Genomic DNA, 18736 nt, shown 5'->3' on the forward strand with positions numbered 1-18736 from the left:
CTTACAGACTACATAAACAAGGACTTGGCCAGGTTTCTGAATTTTGTCATGATTCCCATGGTACGGACAGCACCCCCTATCAGCAGGAAGCAGTTTGGAATGAACAACGCCCAGTTTCCCAAATATTGTTTATAAATCTTTGTTTTCACTTAAATGGGGTTGCTTATAATTGGTTAATGATCACAACCAATCTCTTTTTAAAGGTAAAACCTTTTTAGGTAGGGAAATGAATACTTTGTATTGGTATAGTTTTTTTCATTTATTGATACAAATTTAAGGTCAATTTTGTAATATGTATATTTCTCCTCTTGTTTATGTATTGTGTTTGTATAACTCATTTAAAAATGTAATGTATAATTAAATACAGACTATAGATACTTACCTATAATAGTCAGAACTTATAGTTAGGTAAGTTAAGTTTTCTAGATATACAGAGATGTATTTAAGATAGTCTTCAAACCTTTCAAAGACCTTCAGAAAATGGCATTTAAAATGGTTTAGGGTTTTTCTTGACAATGAGAAATGTCTGCTCCTGGCATACCAGTTACATCTGAGAGGAAGATGGGCATCAAAGAAACTCATTATGGAGTTTGCTTTCAACATGGCAAGATTAGCCATTTGGGCAAGAAACTACTCTTGCCTAGACTGTTTGACTGTTGCTGTATAGTCTGGACATGCAGGACCCACAGAAAAGTGACTACTAAATTTGGACTGTCCTTCAGAGTTCCTGCTTCATGGAAGAGTCTGATGGACTTTCTGCAGGACACAGAAAAATGACTGACAGATTGCCAATATAGATGGACAGTTTGAAATTTCCTGCTTTGCTGAGAAGTCTTCCAAATACACTGTGGCCTATGGGCTGAAGATGGATGCCCCAACGTTACAGAGGAACTTCGGATGTCTGTCCAGGCAGCGAGATGTCTGTCAATTCTAGTGTTTATATATTATCCTTCTGTAGTCTTTGATGGAGTTGAAGACAGTTATAACTATAGTTTTCCTTAGTTATGATAAAAGATAAGTTACATATAAGACTTTAGACTCACAAAGATAGGATAGATGATATTTTCTTTAAATCTTACTCAATGTTATGGACAAAATATTGTAACTATAGTTCTTACTTGATAACTGTTCTGTTATATATAATTTGACTATGTTAAAACCTTTCTTTTATTTTAGACAGAAAAGAGGAGATGTTGGGAGACGTCATTCTGTAAATATGTGTCTGATTGGTTTGAATAAAGCACTGTTGGCCAATAGGAAAACAAGATATGTGGGACTAGGAGTCTAGGCGGATTCTGGGAATTGTAGTTAGGTGAACTCTCGCCATCTGATCTCTCGGGAGCAAAGAGCACTCAGGAGTGTGTCCTCAAAAAGATAAGATCTTATAAAATATAGATTAGTAATTATGGGTTAATAATTAAACCAAGCAAACAGTCAACAGCTTCATAATTATTATAGCATCCTGTGTGTTATTTGGGGGCTGAAAGCAGCAACAGGAATCAGGTGGCGGGCAGGAAGAGTACACCTTACAGTTTACAATAATCCAATTTATGGTATTTTGTTACATTGACCTGAATGAACAGCAATGTCTGCCAGTCCACTAACACTGAGTCAGGGAACCTTCCGGTGGCCATGGTGTTCCCTGATCCTTACACAGGGTATGCCATAAACAGAATCTCAACAAGCATTTGTGGTCTGAATCTTCTTATCCTATATTGCTTGCCAAGGCTGAAATTCCGACATTTGGATTTCTGTATATACAGTGCTCAGAATGCCAGTGCTGAACCTCTAGCAGTAGGTTCTCATGTAAGTGGACAAATGAATAAAACCATTATATACACACTGAATTCCATTCTCATATTCAATGCACATTCTGGTGTACTATAAAGTTTTTCTGGAAGTAAGTAGAATTGGGTGGTGGCCAAAGGAATTTCTCTTGCAATAATTTGGTTGAAACAAAAAAAGTTAGAGAATTTTTGCACAGGCTACTTTAAAATGGTTGAAAAGAGCTAGCTAGCAAAGTGGGTGGTCATTTTTGGCATCAACCTGAACGGGACAACATCTATTCCATGAATTCTGAACGAAAACAATTTAAGATACCGATCAACGATAATAAACATTAAAATAATATAATTCTAGGGAAGGGTAGTATTCATGTTTCCAAAAACAATGAATAACCCTGGTGTGATTTTGAACTTGCCTTTGCAAGTCTGCCATGCAATGTTTTTCTAAATGTATTTCTCATGAAGTGACTTTCATATGAATTCTTTTTATTTGTGGCTGATACCTTGAGAAGATTCCAGACCATGTGGTTCTCTAATTGGATATACAGAGAGCCAAATTTGAAGAGATTTTATTTTTGCTTTCTCTTTTCCTTTTTTTTAATGGCTTTAAGAGATAGAGACAGGATCTATCATCATAAAGTCCTGAAAAAGAAGCAACCTTGTTCCAATAAGATTTTGTCTAATCTTGTTTCTTTCTTTCCTCCCCCTCCATTTTTTGAGATAGGGTTTCATCTGTCTGATAATCCTGCCTTCCTATAACCCGATTTGTAGACTAGGCTGGTGTCAAACTCACAGAGATTCACCTACCTTTGCCTGGAGAGCTGGGATTAAATGTTTGTGCCACCACACCAAACTATCTAACTCCTTTTTCTTTCTTTCTTTCTTTCTTTCTTTCTTTTTTTTTTTTTTTTTTTTTTTGGTTTTTCGAGGCAGAATTTCTCTGTATTGTTTTGGAGGCTGTCCTGGAGCTCGCCCTGTAGACCATGCTGGCTTTGAACTCACAGAGATCTGCCTGCGTCTGCCTCCCGAGTGCTGGAATTAAAGGCATGTGCCACCAACGCTGGCTCAGGCTGTCTAACTCCTAAGTAAAGTTCAACACCTTTCCTATTGCTTCTTTTGATAGACTGGGAGTTAGACAGACTCCTTGGTGAGCAGACAGATAGGGAGAAGGACCATGGCTAGGTAATAAATGGGACCAGCTTCTTCCTTACCCTCTTGACTTAAAAGCCCAATAGCTTAAACCTATAGTCCTCAACTTTCCTAAAGATGCTGTCTTTTAATAGTTTCTCATTCTGTGGTGGCCCCCCAACAACAAAATCATTTCACAACTGTAATTTTGCCACTGTTTTGAATCATAATGTAAATACCTGATATGCAGGACATCTGATATGTGACCCCTTTGAGAGTCATGACCCACAGGTTGAGAATTGCTGCCTTAAACCAAAGGCTTTGTGGGCTTTTGTTTCCCATTGGCAGCCCACCCCCCACCCCACCCCCACCTATCTTCCACCCATCCCTCCCCCCTGCTGATGGAAAGGCTCTACAAGTTCAAAGTGCGCACAAGACATGCCCCTTGGTAGTTCTAGGCCAATCACCTATACTCACTTCCTTCAAACTGGCCAGCTCTAAACTAGGAAAGGAAAGCTGTAGAACCCTTTCATGGGCTTCACAATCCCTCAGTCTTCGAGAAGAAACTGAGGTTTTTCTTTTTGGCTTTCAAGGGGTCTTTTTCTCTGTTCATTTGCTGCATGTGTGTTTCTTCCCCATTAATAAACACCTTTCTTTGACACCAATTCTGTTTCTGCTGCTACCATTGAGCTCCTGGTTCTTCCTGCCTTAAGTTGTTTAACTGACAGAGACAATGAACCTGATCAAGACCCCTAGACTATATTACATTTTTCTTTAACATTCTTAATAGCATGTTACCCGCAGTATGCATTGGTTGGGGATCCAGAGAGTACACAATCCTTTTTTTTTTTTAATGATTTCATTTATTTATTGTGTACACAATATTCTGCCTCCATGTATATCTGCACGCCAGAAGAGGGCACCAGATCTCATTATGGATGACTGTGAGCCACCACGTGGTTGCTGGGAATTGATCTCTGGAAGAGCAGCCAGTGGTGCTCTTAATTTCTGAGCTATCTCTCTAGCCCAAGAGAGTACTCAATCTTTCTTACTTCAAAATCCTTTATTTATTTTTGGAACTCAAATTCCCAACAGGACACAGTTTGGGAAAGGCTACCAAATTTCAATTCAAGTGTTGACTCCTTCCTGAACTAACAGCCCACACAGTACACTGCCTCAGACTATAGTTTTCTTCAGTAGGCTTTTCCCAAGGAAACTTTAGTCAAAGAAAAATAAAACCCTCAAGTTCTAAAAAATAAATAAATAAAAAGAAAAATGTGGGGGAGATGCTCATCTGAATGAAAAAGTGGGTAAGCCATTGTTTATGAAATTTTAAAATTCTGCTGATAATACTTTTCTTTGCTACAGGCTTTCCTATGAAAAGCATCAGACCACCCCTTCCTCACCTGCTGTCACATGAGACTTTGTGCTGTGGCTTTGGTTCAACTCAGATCTAGGTTGGAACCTGGCTTCCTTCCTGTTTTTGTTGTTTTGATTTATCTCAGTCATACCTATCTGCCAGACTCATTGCAAAGTCCCTTCCATGATGCCCGAGTCCCTGCTCTACTGATTCCTCAGGTCTGTCTGGTGATCTCTTTTGTGCTTCCTTACTGAGTTTGTGTGGACAGATGACTAGCAACAGGAATTGGTCTCTTTTCTACCATCTACCACCACTGAACGTATTTCTCCATCTGAGGAAGTAATATGAGCTTTGCATGTGTGTTGGTGGCCTAGTGACTTTTTGTTAGAGTGAAAGAAAAGTTATCAGATAAAGAGGAGTCAGCCTAGTATGTGGTGGTTTTGTTTTCAAAGAGCAAAATCAAAATTAGATGGGTTGCATTTGAAAAGGCGGAATACATGGTTTGGCTTTGTTTTGGGAGCACCAGAGTTGAATACAATAGAAGCAGAAGGTTGTTCAAGAGAGAATGGTGCATGGAGGAGAGGGGAATGAGAGTAGAAGGAAGAGAGAGAGAGAGAGAGAGAGAGAGAGAGAGAGAGAGAGAGAGAGAGAGAGAGAGAGAGAGAGAGAGAGAGAGAGAGAAAGGGAGGGGAATTGGAAAGGGAAGAAAGGGAAGAGGGTGCCCCCAGGCTGAGAAGTGAAAGGTGAGTTGTGGGTCTCTAAATATCAGGGAAAGAGTCAAATGCCCTGTAGCTCCAGAGATAGGATCTCAGCTTCCAGGCCTTGGGGAAGCAAATGAATGCTAAGAGAGGAAAAAGCACAATTGAAATGCAGACAAGGGGTCAATTAGCAAGGTGACCCAAAGACTGCCATTAATCCTTAGCACTTAGACCACAGACTCTAAGGCCCCTGATTTCTTTCTCAAACTGCCCTTGCACTAAGTACACTGGTGTCCTGCAAACAGCAGGCACACATGTTTAGTGACTGGATGTGGAGTGGGCTGATGATCTGAAGGGTGGATACTCAGTGGCTTAGGGAAAGGAAGGGAAGGCCAGGATGACTGAGATTTCACAAATGAGGAGGGGGCTGGATGGAGCTGCATGAGACTGGTTGGGCAGGAAGGTGGAACAGATTGCTTTTTACACTTGTTGACCCACATTTTGTAAAGCACTCAGAATAGTATACTACTAAGTACATGCTGTACCGAATGCAGAAGGTTTAACTAACAAAGTAGTCTATGGCTGGAAATGCACATTGTGAGAGATGGCAGGTAGAGAGTAAGTGTGGGAGTGAAGAGTTAACATGAACCTAGAGACAACTTTTAAATGCCCACTATTGGCATTTCGTTATTTCCTGGCCTACAATTCTGCCCCTCTGATGGATGTTTTAATGGCAGGACTCTTGGCTCTAAAGGGCACAGGAAAACTCAAAATATTTACCTTTGTCATATATAATCCATGTAAAGAAATCTTTTATCCATTATACAAAATTTGGAACCTCCAAAGTCCAGGAACTGTTTTACCTGGTTAAAAAGAATTAATTTGTCATATGATAAGCGCAGAGACATATAATTAAGCCCTGCCTACTCCCATGTCTTTTTGCAGACGAAAACACAAGTGTGTATGCTTCTTTTTAGCTTCTCAGACAGGCATATTGGAGTCTTCCATTTTATGGCACAATACTAAAATAATGGTATAAATTAAATCCATCACTATTTGCCAGTTTTTACACACTGCAGACAGTTGTTTCGATGTCAGGATATCAACACTTGTGTAATAATTGGACTTGTAACAGTTTGTAATCATTTTGTTAATATGAAGGATTTAGAAAGGTTGTCCTTCTTAGGATGCAATGGCTACAAGAAGGAAGGGAGGGAGGGAGGGAGGGAAGGAGGAAGGGAGGGAGGGAGGAAAATAAAATGTTAACAAAACAATACAGCAAAAACTAAAACTGAGAAGCAGATTCATCCTGTAAATCATTAGTAAACAAGTGTCAACTTGAATTATTTTTACTTATACTTCAGATTTTCACAGCTAGTGTGGTAGCCAGTTTGATGTGCCATTGAAGAGTGCCACATCCCCAACTGGTTAATTTACAGACAATGGACACTTAATCCTCACCGCCCTGGAGGCTGGCAGTCAGAGTTGAGGTGGCCAGCACAAACAGGCCCTACTGAATGTCTTCTTTCTGGCTGAAGACAGATGCCTAATGGCCTTTCATGGGGAGCGAAGGGGTCTTCTGGGGCCCCTTTCACTAGAACATTAATTTCATGCCTGGTGGCTTCACCCCAAGGCCCAATTACAGACCACAGACCCCACCTCTATTGCCATCACACTCAGAGTTAGGATTCAACTTACAAACCTGGCCTGGGCAGAACACATTCCATCACATGGTTCTGGGTATCCCTACCTCTCTCCTCTTATCCATGTCTCATCTTGCAATTAACACTGAAGGTAAGGAGGAGGGATGGAGAACTCAGGCACTGGGCTTGCTCTTTCTGGGGGCTGCTGGGCTTGTTTGCTCTGTGGTGATCTTCCTTTCACTAGAGTAGCCACTGGAGCTGTACCTTAAGAACCAGCACCGCTAGAGCACAGTCAGACCTGGCAGAGAGCACTGGACCCGCTATGAGGAGGGTTGGCAAGGGACAACATTCTGAGTTGGGTGAACTGGGCCAGGAATAATGGGTATCCAACACGACTAGTTTCATTTCATTTCATAACTGCATGCTCAATGTACCAGAGCACATTACAGGGTTCCCCAGTCAACTTAATAAGGAGATAAATGGTTTTTTTTCCAGAAATGTCATACTCCAGAATAGCAGACATTAACTTTTCTCATTATTGAACAGAAAGACATTCTGTCCTGAGTATGGAAAGAGGGTTATTAACCTTCATCTGGTATCATCCCGTTGGTGACACAGATTAGTGGCAGATCTTCAGGTAAATTATTTAACTTCTCTGAATGTCCAATTCATCATCTGGAAAATGGAGATAGTGGTAGTTATGTTAGCCCACAAAGTTTCTGTATTTGATAATGTATACAAAGTCACCTAGCATCTACAGAAGCATAGCAAATGCTAGCTCACATTTGAGTGTATCCTGTGGCCGTTTCCTCTTTGACTATCCTCTTTCTTTTTTTTTTTTTTTAATCTTAAGTCATAATGGGAAAAAAACTTGAAGAGATCTGGACATGCATGAACAGCAGTTTTTAATGGACTTTTCAACCTTGTATTTCATCAAGAGACCCTCTAATTATTATTGTGAAAATTCACTTCAAGTTTGTAGATGGGTGAGTCTCTCTGATTCCAGGCTTCAGAAGAGCAGACATCCAGAACGCTGTTATGGTTAAAGTTCCCATGAAATGTTACTCATGATACTTTACAATATCAGCTGATGCATAGTCCTCTCTGAGAGATGACTCCCCTTTCATAACAAAAGCTCGAGCATGGGATGATAGGTAGCACACACCTGTAATCCCAGCACTTGGAGGATGTTAGCAAGAGGATTTGGAATTCAAGGTTGGCTTTGGCTATACAATGAGTCTTGGGTCAGCCTGGGCTTCACAAGACTCTGTTGAAGAGGAAGAGCAGAAGGAACAGGAAGGGGAAGAGGAGGGGGAAGAAAAGGAGACTGCTGCCAGAGGTTGAAGAGGGAGCTGCAAACAAAACAAAATAAAAAAATCATACCAACACGAGCAAAGGTGAAAAATACTTTGGGGGATTAAGAAATAAACAAACAGATCTCCTTCCTTTTCAGTTACAAAGTCAATAGGTACTCATTGTGAAACTCAAATATTCAGAAATGTTTTTATAAAATAGCATAAGTCTAGCTTGTAAGCCACTTAAAATGAGAGACGAAGAAAGGTATAGGCCATACTGTTAAGCATTAACAAACCAGGTAAATGTGCAACACAGGCATTTGTAACACTTTAAAAGAACTAAAGTAGAAACCAGAGAGAGGCTCCACTACCTCCCCTCTCCTGAAGTGGACCTTTCCCCAAATTGAGCAAGCAGCCTTCCTTGTGTTGTTTTGGAGACTGCCTCTCTCCTCTGACCCTAGGAAGGGACCCTGGCGTCTCCAAGTTTTTGTGAGGAAGAGTTGCACAGCAACCAGAAAGTTTGTTCCTGTGTTGAGCAGGGTAACTAGGTGCTGGCTAAGAGACCTGCATGAGTCCCCATCCTCCTCAATCATAGCTTGTCTGTTGGATAGAGGCCCCACTGTCTTCTAAGGAGCACCTGAAGCAAGAATTTGAAACCCAAACCCCAACCAACCTTATAATTTTGATAGCAACCACCAAATTGTCCTCTCAAAAGGAAGTACCACTTTATAGTTCTGTGAATCTTTTTCTGACACTTTTTGACAAAACTGTGCTTCAGGAGTCCTTCAGTCTTTGTAAAAATTTATTTCTAATAGTTTATTCTTATTAAATATGGTTGGTAAAGAGACTGCTCAGTGGTTAATAGAACTTGCTGCTCTCGCAGAGAACCCCAATTCAGTCCCCAGAACACACATGGTAGATCACAACCCACCTTAACTCCAGTTACAGGGGAATTAAGTGCCCTCTTTTGGCCTCCTTGGATACCATGTACACATGAAGTGAACTTACATACATGTAGTCAAACAAAACACACTTCCTAGGGCTGTCTGTCTAATTAAGACAATGCCAGAAGGTCATCACATATGACAGATCACAAAACTTGACACCTTGTCAACATTAAATTACAATCAACTCCTTTCCTCCCAGTCTGTAGCTCTTCTCTCCTGAGGGTCATTTGATTGCATGTGATTATTTGATCAGAGCCCAAAGGCTGGGGCTGTAAGCCTAATGCTAAACAATGAATTATTTGACCAACATTGAAATTTCAAAAGCTTTCAGAGCCTTGCAAGTATGAGGGCACTGAAGATTGAGAAGGCAGGTAAGATGGTTCTGTAGATAAAGGTACCTGTGGCCAAGCTTGAATGCCTGATTTACATCCCCGGGATCTATAAAGAGGAAGGACAGAACTGACTCCCATAAGCTGTTCTCTGATGTCTACATGTCTACCTGCTTGTACACACATCCAACATAAAGAAATGTAATTAAATGAACATTGGAAATCTCACACATTTTATTAATTATAATAAATGTATAATTAATCTAATTGATAAAATTGCCATTTATTAATTATATGAATTACTTGTTAAGAAAGCTATGTCTTCATGGTTTTATTTTTATGGGCTCGTAAAAAATCTTTATTTTCTGGATATTAACCCATTTGTTATTAAGTAGCAATTGTTTCCCAGTGTATTAATTGTAGTTTCCAACAACCAAATGTTCCACATGTTATGTGCATGGGAAGTGTTGTGAAAGGAGAGAAACTCTGGTTCTTAATACTGTGTCATTTCAAATTTTTTAAGATAATTATTTATTATGTATACAGTGTTCTGCCTGCATGCACACTAGAAGAGGGCACTTAATCTCATTGCAGATGGTTGTGAGCCACCATGTGGTTGCTGGGAATTGAACTCAGGACCTCTGGAAGAGCAGTCCATGCTCTTAAACCCTGAGACATCTCTCTAGCCCTTGTTACAACTTTTGAAACTGTGCTTGGACAACACAGGGACACTCTTCATTTGTGGAGCAAAAAAGTCAACTTCCTTATAGATTCAAAGTTGCTTCTTTTGTGTAACCTCTAAACTGTAAAATCATTACAGCAGAACTCTAGTTGAGACCCTGGTCTGACAAACTTTGGTAAAGTATGGTCTCCCACAAAGACCTAAGCTCCTTGCTGATGTAATAGCTGTCAGACATTTTAGTCATCTTTGTAAGCCACAAAATAGATGGCTTAGCCACTATGTGTTATTCTTTCTGAGAAGTTATTGCTCTTGGGACAGTTGTTCACAGTAGATTAAACCCCTGTGACAGCTAGAGGTTGGAACTGGCAGCTTCACTTCAGTTGAGGAAGAGCTAAATGGAAATGCAATCAGCTTAGTCAGTCTCAGCCTTGCATGAGATCTTATTTAAAACCCAACAACTTGCTGGGTGGTGGTGGTATACACCTTGAATCCCAGTACTTCGGAGGCAAAGGCAGGTGGATCTCTGAGTTCAAGGACAGTCTGGTCTGCAGAGTGAGTTCTAGGACAGCCAGAGCCACACAGAGAAACTCTGTCATGAAAAACCAAAAGAATAAACCAAGCCCCCCCCCAAAAAACCCTGAAATACTCAAGCTTTGAGAAGTATTTTAAAAGTAAACTTTAAGAATTATTACTATTAAGTTAGTGTGTTATAAGAAAGTAGATTCCCACTTTTGGGTATTTCTGGTCCTGAGGTTAGTCAATTGTGATCTAAGAAAAGTGTTCTGGTGAGAACACTCATGTAGGAGTTGGTCTTTCCCACTGGGTGGAGAGTTTTCCCATCACCAATGCTACAAAAACCCAGACTTGGATGGGCTAGGTCTCTGCAGCCTGCATAGGGGCACAGAGGAAATACTACTTTCCTGAGTGCTCTGTGGAATATAAGGAGCCTGGCTTCTCCCCATCATGGGGATATGCAAAGGTTATATATCCATGAAGCAGTGTACTTTTATTTTAAATGGATTGTATCATTCACAAAATACAAGATTAATAGGACCAGCCTTATATGCCTAAAAATTATGACCCCAGAGGTCTCTGAAAGGCCTGCCATATCCCCAGTGTTCTTCCAATCTGATGACTGATCCCTCCTACTTTATTAGAATACACCCACAAAATGCACAATTAAATATGTTTCCATTTTGAAAAACATTTCTTCTAAGCATTAAAAGCTAGCAACCTACAGTCCTGGCTTAATCCTTTATCATTTTTCAAGAGAACTCAAAACATCTTCATAATAGCAACCACATACCCATACAATAATGTCTTCAATTTTTAAGGATGTGTATGATATGGATTAAAACTATAGAAGTTACATGCTTTAAAGTGAGAATATATTTTTGGTCTCTAGCACTTGCATTTGAATTCCAGCCCCAACTCCTTCATTTATAGCCATAGATAATTTTGCTTTGCATGGAGGAGCTGGGGAATTGTGAAGTGTAGCTGGCTCATGGCGGCTCATGACTGGTAGCTCATATCCTCTGTGCTAGTTTAAAGGTCTACATTCTACTTCTTGAATTGATGGTTTTGTGGTATGAGAGGGGGAACACAGTGCCTAGAATTCTTTCCAACCTTATATTTTAATCTTCCCAATAAGCACCATAAAGTTTGTATTGTTTAACTTCACAGCTAATCAAAAAGGAAGTACATGTAGGGGTTTCCCTACACTTGGCTAAGGCCACAAATAGGCCAGCAGGAAAGGCAGCATTCCAGGGAAGGTGAGCAGCTGTTACTCACAATCATTGCAAAACATGGAAAGTCACAGAGGTCACCCAAAAGCAGCCAGAGGCCTACTGCTGTGGTTATGATCTAAGAAATAAAGCTTGCCTGAAGATCAGAGTGCAAAGATAGCCACACTAGTTAGCAATAGAGGCCAGGTAGTGGTGGCACACACCTTTAATCTCAGCACTTGGTAGATGGAGGCTGGAGGTTCTATGTTAGTTCAAGGCCACCCTGAGCTAGATGAAATTGATCCAGACTAAAGGAGAAACAGAGCGCACACAAAGGTGATTCCAGTACTTGGAGTCACATGCCTTTAATCCCAGCACTAAGGAAGTGGAGACAAAGAGACATGGATGGTTAGAGAGAGGAATATGAGGCAGGAGGAGACAGGAGCTCTGGGCATTTGAGGATTCTTAGGGAAGGATGTAGTCTGAGGCAGTAGACTGAGGCAGTCAGAGGATGCAGTCTGAGGACAGGATCTCCCCTTTGGTCTGAGCATTGGTAGAGGTAAGAACTCTAGTAAATGGCTGCTCTGCCTCTCTGATCTTTCTGCTTTCACCCCCTGATAGCTGACTCCAAGTTTTTATTATTAATATCAATTTGTACTATATCCCCCCTTAGCATATTTCTTTGCCTATTCAAAAATCTGGTGCTGGAGAGGTGGCTTGGCAGTTAAGAGTGCTCTCTGCTCTTCCAGAGGTCCTGAGTTCAATTCCCAGAAACCACATGGTGGCTCACAAAAAAAATCTAGGAATACATTGCATGCATATAACATCAACACTTGGAAGAACGAGGCAGGAGGATTGCCATGAGTCTGAGGCCAGCCTGGGTTGCACAGCAAGATAAAAAGACTCTATATAATAGCAATACCAAAATAAAAACAAAGTGGAGGAGAATCTAGGAATGCTCCTCCCTACCCCACCACCACACAGTGGGTATCCAAGTACTTTAGAGTCAGAAGAAAGGGGATCTAGAGTTCCATACCAGCCTAGACTACAGAGTAAGGTACTGTCAAAAACCAATCAAACGAAACCTGGGAGATAAGGAGTAAAGCAAAATTCAGCTTTAATTTTGGAGATCACGAAGAAGAGTACATAGAAGAACTCAGCAGATGTATGGCAATTCTTCAGAATATTTATTCAGATAGACAAATTCCAGAAATCCTTTTGACTACCCGGGTGTCCCAAGAGTCAAGCTTATAATTACAATCTATGCAAGTTATGTCAACGGCAATTTGTAGAAAGATCAGAGACTATGAAGAATCTTAACTTTCCATATTTTGATGGGAAGTACAACAAGTGCTACTTCCTAGGGCTGTTGGTATAATTAAGACAATTACAGAAGGCCCATCACAGATGACAGACTTCGTCACAGGACTTGCCACATTGTCGACTTTGAATTACACTCCTTTCCTCCCAGTCTGTAGCTCTTCTCTCCTGAGAGTCATTTGATTGCATGTGATTATTTGATCAGAGCCCAAAGGCTGGGGCTGTGAGTTGAATGCTAAACAATGAATTATTTGACCAGCATTGAAATTTCAAAAGCATGCAGCTATGAGGCCATTATTAATACAGACCTTTTCCTAGGGAGAGCTACAGAAATAAAAGGGAGGGAGGAAGGAAGGGAAGCAAGGAGGGAGGAAGGGAGGGAAGGAGGAAGGAAGATAGGAAGGGAGAGAGTGAGTCCCACCTTTCATTCTTACTGAGGTATAGCTCCTTTTAAAGATACAAAATGTACTAAATGTCTACGGCTACTCTCTGTAACACTATCACTTTTGTCTTTGAAGACCAGAGTCTGGATATTGTGTAGCTTTGTGAACACCCCTCCCTTTCTGCTAGGGGCCAAGATGCCGGCTGTGTTTGGTGTCACACACAGTCCAGGCAGGGGCCAAACTCTGTTGATTTCTGCCTCCTGTAAGCACCAAGGGGGAGAATTCCTTACAGCCTCCCGCTTTTGCTCCCGCAGCTTTCCAAACAAACTGGGGCGGGATGGGAGTGTCTTCTTGGCTCTGGAAATCAATCCTCCTACCTTGTCCTGAAGCTACCCGGCGCCTTTCCCGGGCCCTCCCTTCGCAGTAATTTTCCTGTCCTGGACTCCGGGCAAGAGCGACCGGACCCCGCCCTAAAGGTAGGTGCCGGGTCCTGCGGCTGCCGCCCCGGGGGTCTCAGAGCCCTCCGCCAGTCTCTGCGCTGCACTTTCGGCGCGAACTTGGGGGCGGCGGCCACCGTGCATCTGGCGCCAGCGACAAGGAGGAGCTTCCAGCGGCGTCGCACGCAGCCTCCGGGGACGCGGAGTCGGGCGCGGCGGACAGTGAGGGGACCGGCGGCGGTCTCGGACTCCCGGAGATGCAGCGCCCTGCTCCGCTCTCCGGAGACTTCTAAGGAGAAGGTGTCGTGTCCGTGTCACCTCGCTCAGGCTTCCACTTGGCCCCGGCTCGGGGACCCGATGCGACAGACGCCGCGGGACAGACAGCAGAGCGCTGCGGAGAGCAGAGAGCCCCGGCGGTGGAGTCCCGCACATGCCTTTGCGGTCACCGCGCCCGGGCCTCGGCGGGTAACTCTCTACGATTGGCCGCGCTGCGGGTTTGCTTGGCTAGGGGTGCGGGGAGACTGCGTCCCCCACCCAGCTCGGGGTTTAGGGGTGCTGTCCAGGTATTCGGGTTCTGCAGCCTCTGAGGAGTAGGGAAGGAGACTTTGTGCGCTCTCAGTCCCTTCGTCCCCTGCCAGCCGCTGGAGAGGTGCGGAAACCATAGGGCCCTGAGACCCTCCAGCCAACCGGGTGTGCGGTGTAGCCGGCCGGGAGCTCTCCTGCAGTGTCCTGGACCTGTTAGGAAGGACCCCGGGCTAGCAGCGCCCAGGAGCCTGGGGACCCTTCTCTCCTTGGTTTTCCCTAAGTCTGTGCGCTGGGAGGCCGACCAGGGTGCACGGTTCCTCGCTCACCATTGTTTGTGAAAGGGTCTGGAAGCGAGGAGGGGCGAGTGAGTCTGGAAGGTTCTCCTCTTTTACCATACAAAGTTTTCCGAGAAATCCTCCTTGCCACGTTAAAATTAAACCTAAAATACCGAGGCAGTTTGTTTGGAGCAAAGGGCGACGGTGAGAAAAACTGCAGTTTGGGCCGAATTTTTAAGATAAGGGTGAAGAAACTTGTTATTTTGCGGTCGTTGCCTCGGGAACTCCCGTGGGCTTCAGCTCCTTTCTGTAAAAATAGAATTGTAGAAACTAAAGAGACTCGAAACTCCTTCTTTTAGGATCTCCAGAGGAAGCCGGGAGAAGGACAGACGGGGTGAAGAATTTTCTTTAAAGGCACTGTTTAAAAATTGTGGGTGGGGTGGGATGGAAGGACCTAGTAAAAGCTAGCCTATCAGAAACCACAGAGATTCTAAATTCTGAATCAAATTTGGTTTTAGGAGGACCACCCTAGCACCATGATTAGTGGATGGTTTAGCAGAACAGATCCTTCCTGGCTCTGGTGTCCCCGTCCTGCTGACCTTCAGACTTCATAACACTTCCTCAGATCTCCACGACCGCCTCCATTAGGCTTCCCTGACTATTTGACTGTCCGGGTCTTCAAATCTAATTTCCCCTTCCAGCTTCTGACCGTGAAGCTGTCTCTTTATATACACACTGTAGTAAAACATTTGGGAAGACCCAACCAAGATGCTCGGTTATTTTTCATCAGAAAGTATGTTGATCTGATGTTTATTAATTGGTTCCTGTTGCCTCCTTTTCATGTTTCATGAAAATGAAACATGTTCATTTTCATGTTTCGAGGATTGCTTTTCAAATGAATAACAGAAAAAAAAGTAACAATAAAAACGCTTAGTTAGTTTGTCTTCGAATAAGCCTGTCTGTTTCAGAGGCTCCTTAGAAAATGACAATTTTGGATCAAGGGAACTTTTGTAGGACAAATTTGTATGAATCTGGGTTTTTTTGTTTGTTTTGTTTTGGTTTTTTTTCAAGCTGCCTCTAAGGCTAACGCAGAACAGGCAGAGTGGTCATTCATTGCTTAATAACCCTTTCCTTGAGAAATGTTTTTGCACAGTCCTGAATGTCACTTTCAGACCCCACTGTGTCTTGATGTAGTAGTGATACCGAGTGGATGGAACTGCAGTAGTGAAAATATTTCAGGAGACTGGTGGCAGGTACTAACTTCTTCCTGTCTCAGATCAATACAAAAACAATGTAAGAATCAACGCGTATCTGGGCCTGACAGAAGAATGTAGTCAAAGCGCATCAGTCTGCACTTTGTGAAATTGTAATTCTCTAGTTTCCCATTCCAGAACTCAGTGGCAGAGGATGGAGTTTCACAGCCTCTTCCTCCTGTTAGGGATATTTCTGTGATCCACATTGGGAAACACAAATGCATAATGCCCTGCTTCCCACACACCTCGAAGCATTGTCAGCTCACCACGCACACTCCAGGTGGTTTTCATGGGCATTATGGACCTTTACAGGGTTAGGACATCTCTTTAACCTGCATCTCGATAATGTCCACAGAAGAGGGGATGGCAGCAAGGAATGTGTATGGAGTATCCTCTGTGGTCCCTGGTGTGTTCTCATATGTCATTTCAGTTAATTTTACCAGCAATGCTGAGACAAAAATTTCAGCCCCTCCTTAAAACTTAAAATGAGAAGAATTCTTTAGATTGAGCTGTAATGAATCCTGTGAAAGTCTGTCTCTGCCCATTTTACATCTTTGTGGGACATTACAAATGGCACAACATGCATTCTTCACAAATTCTTCCATTTTTTGTTTACACACACACACACACACACACACACACACGCTGCTTATAGCTTGATCTGATTGGTGTTTCCTTCCTAATTACCACTCCAGAGGCTTGGAGATGGTTTGCATGCTCTGGTGTCCTTTCTAGTTGGCACTCTCAGACTATCATTTGTTTCTGTCTTCTGTAGAGTTTTAATGCACTCATGGGTATACTGTATCTGGTCAATCTAGGCAGTCAGCTGTCTGCCATGCATTATTATAAACTTCTTTGCTTCCTAAAAAAATGGTTTTACTGAAGCTCCTCCTTGCCTTCAAAGACTGTGTCTTGCCTGTCAGTAGTCTTTCAGAGTCACATTCTCATCTATCACAATAAAATGAGTCTTTCTCTTGTGGACTTCCACTACCATGGATAATAGCATACTTTACATGAGTTAGTTCTTGTGATTTAAAAGTGTATTGGGCCGGGCGTTGGCAGTGCAAGCCTTTAATCCCAGCACTCGGGAGGCAGAGGCAGGCGGATCTCTGTGAGTTTGAGGCCAGCCTGGTCTACAAAGCGGGTTCCGAGTTCTGGGGCAGCCTCCAAAACAATACAGAGAAACCCTGTCTCTAAAAACAAAACAATGACAACAACAACAACAACAAAAAGTGTATTGGAGGAAGAGAGATGGCTCAATGGGCAAAGGTGCCTCCTATCAAGCCTGAGATCAATTTCGGGGACACATGGCAGGAAGGACTGATCCAAAAGTTGTATAATGGTGTAGAGCAAGCTTGGTCTGTGAAACAAAATAATTCACAGGGCACTGTGTGTGTCAGTTCTTACTGGTTACCTATCAGATCATCAGAAATAGTGTTATCTCACTTTTGATGAGTGGCAGGAACTCTTTCCTGATGGTGACACTTCCTATTGCAGTCACTTCAAACTTGATCAAGAAGCTGACTATTGTTCCCTCAGGCTAAGGAAGGCTGAGATTCTGGGAAAGGAGTTATGAGAGCGAGAATAGGAGCCATAAGATGTATTTTCTTCCATTTCAGAATTTCTCTTCTTGATCATCAAAGTGGGAACTGGTGTGCTATCTCTCCTTCCCACTCTTTCGGATCAGATGCCAGGGGATTTCCTTTCATGGGAAGCTGGGAAAAAGTGGGAAGAAATGAACCAGGTTTTAGGATGTTTCCTTATGGTGAATACTAAAAAACAGTGAAAAGGTCCTATTCTCTCCCATTCCCTCTTTCTTCTTCTCATATATGTGGACATATATGAGACATACATATGACATCATTTTTTCAATAGTGCGTAAATACTTTGTAGACTCTGATCATTTATGTGCTTTTATTTAATTGAGAATGGAAGGATTTTGTTTTTTAATATGATGAGAAATAAGGCCTCCAGATGAGATGCAAGAAAGCTAGATATTTCCTGAAAGTTCTGGGGTCATACTTACCTTCCAGATTGTTGAAGTAAGCCTGGAGTTGGTATGAAGAGGAAGTTGCCCTAGGAGGTAAGGCAACCGAGGAAAGTAATTTCTGGTGAATCTCAGCTGATTTGTTACATGGTCATTCATAAGGCAGGGTTTTCTTCCCTGAAATATAACTCAGTATGTACCATATAACAAGAGGTGTTCTTAGAGGTTGGAGGGGTGTATAGCGTAGTATCAGACAAAACAAAAGCCCCATATTCTTGCAGACCTTCATGAAATTCAGAGTCAATAGCAAAGGTAGAAGTAAATGAACGGTGTATTTCAGACGGGACGGGCGTGGTGAGGGTGATGCGCCTGCAGGTGAGATGGAGAAGACATGGAGTCAGTGGTCACCCTCTCTGAAGTGGCGCTATTGGATGAGATGTGATGGGGAAGAGCCAGTCAAGTGGAGAGTGGAAGGAAGGCGATCCCAGGTAGAGGAAACAGCAGCTACAAAGGTTCAGAGATGCATGGATTTGGAGTGTTTGGGAAAGGGAAGGAAAAGTCAATGTGGGAAGAGATAACTTGTAGCCCCAGGAGAGTGCAAAGAGTGGCATGGAAGATAGTGTTCAAGATACAAAAGGCTAGCAGATTTTACTGGGCCATCAAACCTGGCAAAAGGGGCTTCGGGGAAAGTTGCTGGAGATACTTACTAGGAGGTTGCCTTTACCCTGTGAACACTAAACTACCCCCCCCCACACACACACATACGCTGTGCAGAATTGCAGCCTCGGGTGCCTGACTCACTGGCAACCACTGAGTTTCCCTGGCAGGGCCAGCCCAGTTCACAGGCATATGTATACACAGGACAGGGCACAGACAACCTGCATTGTATTCCTAACAGTCCCTGAAAGAGACTCACATACTTGCTTTACAAAGATTTCTCATCTGTTCTCTGGACTGACTATCTCA

At 42.7% G+C, this 18736-nt stretch overlaps 1 protein-coding gene across 2 annotated transcripts in view; it reads left to right on the forward strand.

The window, feature by feature from the left end:
* Positions 1 to 13944: 13944 nt before the first annotated feature.
* St3gal6 (ST3 beta-galactoside alpha-2,3-sialyltransferase 6) overlaps positions 13945 to 18736 on the forward strand; it is a 61386-nt gene continuing 56594 nt past the window's right edge. The window contains exon 1 of one of the 2 annotated variants that reach the window (XM_040750621.1): positions 13945 to 14195. The gene's annotated coding sequence lies outside the window, so the exon portion shown is untranslated. The remainder of the gene's footprint in view (positions 14196 to 18736) is intronic. The other variant, XM_040750620.1, reaches the window with a different exon arrangement.

This window comes from Mesocricetus auratus, unplaced genomic scaffold (assembly GCF_017639785.1).
Source record: "Mesocricetus auratus isolate SY011 unplaced genomic scaffold, BCM_Maur_2.0 Super-Scaffold_100008, whole genome shotgun sequence".
In the NCBI taxonomy this organism is placed as follows: domain Eukaryota; kingdom Metazoa; phylum Chordata; class Mammalia; order Rodentia; family Cricetidae; genus Mesocricetus; species Mesocricetus auratus.